The sequence below is a fragment of the Apium graveolens genome, chromosome 6 (assembly GCF_009905375.1).
Source record: "Apium graveolens cultivar Ventura chromosome 6, ASM990537v1, whole genome shotgun sequence".
NCBI classification, from domain to species: domain Eukaryota; kingdom Viridiplantae; phylum Streptophyta; class Magnoliopsida; order Apiales; family Apiaceae; genus Apium; species Apium graveolens.
In genome coordinates this window covers 179,643,153-179,650,208 of record NC_133652.1, presented here as the reverse complement: position 1 = coordinate 179,650,208, position 7,056 = coordinate 179,643,153, and the positions used below count along the sequence as shown (strand labels likewise).

At 39.4% G+C, this 7,056-nt stretch overlaps 1 non-coding gene across 1 annotated transcript; it reads left to right on the top strand.

Moving 5' to 3' along the window:
• The first annotated feature begins 1,643 nt into the window (after positions 1-1,643).
• Positions 1,644-1,750, top strand: LOC141669792 (small nucleolar RNA R71). The gene has a single exon (XR_012554051.1). It is a non-coding gene; the product is annotated as a small nucleolar RNA R71 (small nucleolar RNA).
• Positions 1,751-7,056: the final 5,306 nt, after the last annotated feature.

The window sequence follows — 7,056 nt, the reverse complement described above, 5'->3', positions numbered from 1 at the left end:
TTAGCATGCGATCGAGTTCCGAAGTAACCGCAGAATCAATCACATCCACTTTAAAGCACTCCTCATCTTCTGTAGGGAATTTCATTGCCTTGAATACGTTGAAGGTCACATCCTGATCTTGTACCTGCATAGTAAGTTCACCTTTTTGTACATCTATCAAGGTACGGCCAGTAGCCAAGAAAGGTCTTCCCAAGATTATGGGAATCTTCTTATCTTCCTTAAAATCCAGAATAACAAAATCTGCAGGAAAGAAGAGCTTATCCAACTTGACGAGCACATCCTCCACTATGCCCCTTGGGTAAGTAATGGAACGATCAGCTAACTATAGAGACATGTATGTGGGTTTTGGATCAGGCAGATCCAACTTTTTAAAGATCGATAACGGCATCAGATTAATGCTTGCTCCCAAATCACAAAGGCACTTGTCAAAAGTCAAATTTCCAATGGTGCAAGGAATGGTGAAGCTACCTGGATCTTTCAGTTTTGGTGGTAACTTTTGCTGCAGAACAGCGCTGCATTCTTCCGTGAGAGCAACGGTCTCAAGGTCATCCAGTTTCACCTTCCTTGAAAGAATACTCTTCATAAACTTCGCATAACTAGGCATTTGCTCCAGAGACTCAGCGAAAGGTATATTGATGTGAAGTTTCTTGAACACCTCCAGAAACTTACCGAACTATCTATCCAGCTTTTGTTGTTGCAATCTCTTAGGAAAAGGTGGTGGAGGATAGAGCTGCTTCTCCCCTGTATTAGCCTCGGGCAGAGTGTGTTCAACAGTAGTCTTCCTTGGTTCCGCCGCTTTCTCCTTTTGCTTAGCTTCTTCATCTCTAATTTCAGCTTCTCCTTCTTTTGCCTTTTCAGCATCAGCAACTTTTCCAGACCTTAAGGTAATAGCCTTGACTTGCTCTTTAGCTTCCTTCCTGCCTGGTACTTCCGTGTCACTGGGAAGAGTGCCAGGTTGACGATTGAGCACTGCATTGGCTAATTGACCGATTTGATTTTCCAAGGTCTTGATAGAAACCGCCTGACTCTTGCATAACAGCTTAAGTTCCTCAAAATCAGCACTAGTAGGTGCAGCTGTACTTTCCTGTTGAGGGTATGATTGCCTTGTAGCATACTGTTGTGGTTGCTGGAATCCAGGTGGGTTAAACTGTTTACTCACTCCTTGCTAATATGGTGGCTGAATAGCATTCTGATTATTCCCCCAGCTGAAATTTGGATGATTTCTGTTATTAGGATGATAGGCCGCTGGCACAGGCTGCTGTTATCACTGATAATTATTCACATACTGAACAGATTCGTTGACAAGAGAACACTGATCCGTAGCATGAGAATCTGCACAAAGTTCACAAACCGTAGCTATTTGATTAACTCCATATGTAGCCAGAGAATCAACCTTCATTGATAGCGCTTGAAGCTGGGCTGCAATAGCGGTGGCTGCATCAACTTCCAGAATACCTGCTACCTTACCTGACATCATCCTCTGAATTGGGTTTTGATGCACATTTGCAGCCATAGTCTCTATAAGATTATACGCCTCAGTATAGCTTTTAGCCCATAAGACGCCTCCAGCTGCTGCATCGAGCATGGGCCGAGATTGGGCCCCCAAACCATTATAGAAACCAGTGATCACCATCCAATCAGGCATTCCATGATGTGGACATTTTCTCAACATTTCCTTGTAGCGTTCTCAAGCCTCGCAAATAGATTCTGTAGGTTGCTGTGCAAACTGAGTAAGAGCACTCCTCATAGCAGCAGTCTTTGCCATCGGATAAAACTTCACCAGAAACTTTTGTGCAAGATCTTGCCACGTAGTGATGGACCCAGCTGGTTCAGAATGTAACCAGTCTTTAGCCTTGTCCCTCAGTGAGAATGGGAAAAGCCTCAACTTGATAGCCTCATCAGTCACGCCATTATACTTAAAAGTGCTGCAGATCTCGACAAAATTCCTTATGTGCATGTTGGGGTCTTCAGTCGCCGCTCCTCCAAAAGAAATAGAATTCTGCACCATCTGAATAGTGCCCGGCTTGATTTCAAAGGTGTTAGCTTGAATAGCCGGATGAAGAATGCTTGACTGAATGTCATCAATTTTTGGCCGAGAAAAATCCATAAGAGCTGGATCAGCTTGAACAATACGATCACCCATGTTTACTGGTTCTTTCCGCTCAGTTCCTGAATCCGAATCTTCAAAATCTAACTTCTCCGGAATATCAAGAACTTCGTCTGTCTCCTCAGCTGTATCTAAAGTCCTCTTGCAAGTACGAGAACGATTTTGCATAAACGCTTGCTAAAGTACCTGAAACACAACCGGAAACAATAAGTAACTACTACGTCCTAATCACTGAGTCCTAATGACCAATGATGGTAAGTACATAAACTAAACAAATACGCCGAGTCCCCGGCAGCGGCGCCAAAAACTTGTTAGAGCGAAAACACACGCTAATATTCACGCAAGTATACGCGTTCGCAAGTAATATAGAATACTTTCTAGTTCATTCCCACAGAGACTCAGACTAATTTATTGTCTAATTAAACTCACTCACCAATGTATGATTACTTCTCAATGTTAAGACACTAACACTTAAAATTGTTGACTAAATATTAACTACAATTAACTACTTAATTAATCACTTAATTAACACTTCAAATTATCAATAATAAAACACTCATGAGATCACAACTTCATTACTACTTCCTTCAATAGTCATTGTTATTACCTTTAGCGTGTGACAGTGATGATATTAATCGAATAACACAAAACTGATAAAATCCAACTTTCATTGTACTAATACCATTCTACCAACATCCACAATCAAGATAGAAGTTGAATAGTCATCAATTATGTTGAGTTGCTATATGTCTACAGAAATTGACAACACAACGATTTAAGCACAAGTTATTCCTTTTGATTACATAGGGCAACTAAAACTGTTAGAGTTACCCACTAATCATGCACAACGTACATGAACCTATGCTAGCATGGCAAGTTCTAAATCTCAAGATCCACCGTCACTTCACAAGAGATTAACACCCTATCTTATATGTTCGCGACGCACATAAGACGAATACGCACAACCAAAACTAGATATCATACAATCATCACACACTAAAGTATTAAACAATTAACTAAAGAATTCCATAATAAATCTGTTGCAACCCCATGATCACGATTAGCCCATAATAGCACTTATCGTCATCATGGGTTTAAATGAAATCATGATAAACAAACACAAGAAAATATAACTAAACTAATTATATTAAATCAGAGTACGTCACAAGAGTAAATAGGTTCAAGGTAAGAAAACTAGCATCCAACGTTACAACGAAACAAGAATCACAAGAAAATATGCTTCCTCTTCGTTGCTGTGCACTAAACGGTCTTCTTTCTTATCTCCTTCGCTCTTTGCGTAATACCACGATCCTCTCCTTGAAAACGTCTCCAAATCTACTTATATAATAGTCCCATAAAACTCAGATTACATAGAAGTGGAAGCCAAACAGAAATAGAAGTCCTAAAATAAATTATTTTTTTCCCCGACCCTGCGCGGCCGCTCAGCATAGCTGAGCGGGCGCTCAGCTTTCTGCGCGGCCGCTAAGCATTGTTGAGCGGGCGTTCAGGACCCTTCTGCAAAATTTCTGAGTTTGCTCCGTTCCTTCGCCGTAATCTGCCCATTTCTTCCCTCTCTCAATGATGAACACATGCCAAGGCTTATTCTTGACGATTACTCCCCTGAAATGCAACTAATACCCTGAAATGCATAAACACTAGAAAAACACATCAAATACACAAAATACTTGATTTCAAGACACCAATTTAAGCCATTTTAAGATGTTCTAAGTGGTATAAAATGCCACTTATCACACCCCCAAACTTAAATCGATGCTTGTCCTCAAGCGTCACAGACTCAAAAACAAATAAAAACATGCATGAATGCAATCTATATGAAAATGCAGCGATCCCCCTTACTACGAATAAACCAACCAAATTGCAACATCTCAACAAATGCAGTTAGACACTAAAGATCAATAAACTCATGCAAACGGACATACAGCCAGAAACGTGGTGTGTGCAAATGCTTAACAGATATGCTTCGGAACTAGACCAATTATTATGACTCGACTATCCTCAAGGCAATCACCTGATTATACAAAGAACAAAAATTCTAGGCACAAAGTGATATACAACACTACAAGAATTCTGGAGCTTATTACGGAATCATGTTTTTTATTCACAACACAAATGCTTATTTGACCGTGCAATGAGTGAGGTCCACAAAAGACTTATACAATGGTATCCATGTAACGAGCGTTAGGTTAGCGGATCCCAGACTCTAAAAGCCTTAGGTCACTAGGCACAAAGTCCCCTAAGAACTTAATAACTCGAATACCAAAGAGCCCACTCTTAATCAATTATGCATAAACACCTCAAAATTAATTTTTTTTTATAACTTTTCTGAGCAAGTGCGTTTCGCTCCATCTTTCTCAACCCTAGACTACTCGCACAACATGCGAGCCGGCTACTAGCCATTTGACGCCTAGCCACAACTAGCAACAAATTCCATTTTTTACTCCAATTTTTTTCTTTTTCATGCCTTTATCACTAAGAGCCTATTATCGAATTCTAAGCATAATAAATAGATTGACCTCGAAAACAATCAAATCATAACAACAATCTAGCATTGCTGAGCGGGCGCTTAGGACCCTTCTGGAAAATTTCTGAGTTTGCTCCGTTCTTTCGCCGTAATCTGCCCATTTCTTCCCTCTCTCAATGATGAACACATGCCAAGGCTTATTCTTGACGATTACTCCCCTGAAATGCAACTAATACCCTGAAATGCATAAACACTAGAAAAAAGCATCAAATACACAAAATACTTGATTTTAAGACACCAATTTAAGCCATTTTAAGACGTTCTAAGTGGTTTAAAATGCCACTTATCACACCCCCAAACTTAAATCGATGTTTGTCCTTAAGCATCACAGACTCAAAAACAAATAAAAACATGCATGAATGCAATTTATATGAAAATGCAGCGATCCCCCTTACTACGAATAAACCAACCAAATTGCAACATCTCAACAAATGCAGTTAGACACTAAAGATCAATAAACTCATGCAAACGGACATACAGCCAGAAACGTGGTGTGTGCAAATACTTAACAGATATGCTTTGGAACTAGACCAATTATTATGACTCGACTATCCTCAAGGCAATCACATGATTATACAAAGAATAAAAATCCTAGGCACAAAGTGATATACAACACTACAAGAATTCTAGAGCTTATTACGGAATCATGCTTTTTATTCACAACACAAATGCTTATTTGACCGTGCAATGAGTGAGGTCCACAAAAGACTTATACAATGGTATCAATGTAACGAGCGTTAGGTTAGCGGATCCCAGACTCTAAAAGCCTTAGGTCACTAGGCACAAAGTCCCCTAAGAACTTAATAACTCGAATACCAAAGAGCCCACTCTTAATCAATTATGCATAAACACCACAAAATTAATTATTTTTTTTTATAACTTTTCTGAGCAAGTGCGTTTTGCTCCATCTTGCTCAATCCTAGACTACTCGCACAACATGCGAGCCGGCTACTAGCCATTTGACGCCTAGCCACAACTAGCAACAAATTCCATTTTTTACTCCAATTTTTTTCTTTTTCATGCCTTTATCACTAAGAGCCTATTATCGAATTCTAAGCATAATAAATAGATTGACCTCAAAAAAAATCAAATCATAACAACAATCTAGCATTGTTGAGCGGGCGCTCAGGACCCTTCTGGAAAATTTCTGAGTTTGCTCCGTTCCTTCGCCGTAATCTGCCCATTTCTTCCCTCTCTCAATGATGAACACATGCCAAGGCTTATTCTTGACGATTACTCCCCTGAAATGCAACTAATACCCTGAAATGCATAAACACTAGAAAAATACATCAAATACACAAAATACTTGATTTCAAGACACCAATTAAGCCATTTTAAGACGTTCTAAGTGGTTTAAAATGCCACTTATCATACCCCCAAACTGAAATCGATGCTTGTCCTCAAGCGTCACAGACTCAAAAACAAATAAAAACATGCATGAATGCAATCTATATGAAAATGCAGCGATCCCCCTTACTACGAATAAACCAACCAAATTGTAACATCTCAACAAATGTAGTTAGACACTAAAGATCAATAAACTCATGCAAACGGACATACAGCCAGAAACGTGGTGTGTGCAAATGCTTAACAGATATGCTTCGGAACTAGATCAATTATTATGACTCGACTATCTTCAAGGCAATCACATGATTATACAAAGAATAAAAATTCTAGGCACAAAGTGATATACAACACTACAAGAATTCTGGAGCTTATTACGGAATCATGCTTTTTATTCACAACACAAATGCTTATTTGACCGTGCAATGAGTGAGGTCCACAAAAGACTTATACAATGGTATCCATGTAACGAGCGTTAGGTTAGCGGATCCCAGACTCTAAAAGCCTTAGGTCACTAGGCACGAAGTCCCCTAAGAACTTAATAACTCGAATACCAAAGAGCCCACTCTTAATCAATTATGCATAAACACCACAAAATTAATTTTTTTTTTATAACTTTTCTGAGCAAGTGCGTTTCGCTCCATCTTGCTCAACCCTAGACTACTCGCACAACATGCGAGCCGGCTACTAGCAATTTAACGCCTAGCCACAACTAGCAACAAATTCCATTTTTTACTCCAATTTTTTTTTTCATGCCTTTATCACTAAGAGCCTATTATCGAATTCTAAGCATAATAAATAGATTGACCTCGAAAACAATCAAATCATAACAATAATCTAGCATTGTTGAGCGGGCGCTCAGGACCCTTCTGGAAAATTTCTGAGTTTGCTCCGTTCCTTCGCCGTAATCTGCCCATTTCTTCCCTCTCTCAATGATGAACACATGCCAAGGCTTATTCTTGACGATTACTCCCCCGAAATGCAACTAATACCCTGAAATGCATAAACACTAGAAAAACGCATCAAATACACAAAATACTTGATTTCAAGACACCAATTTAAG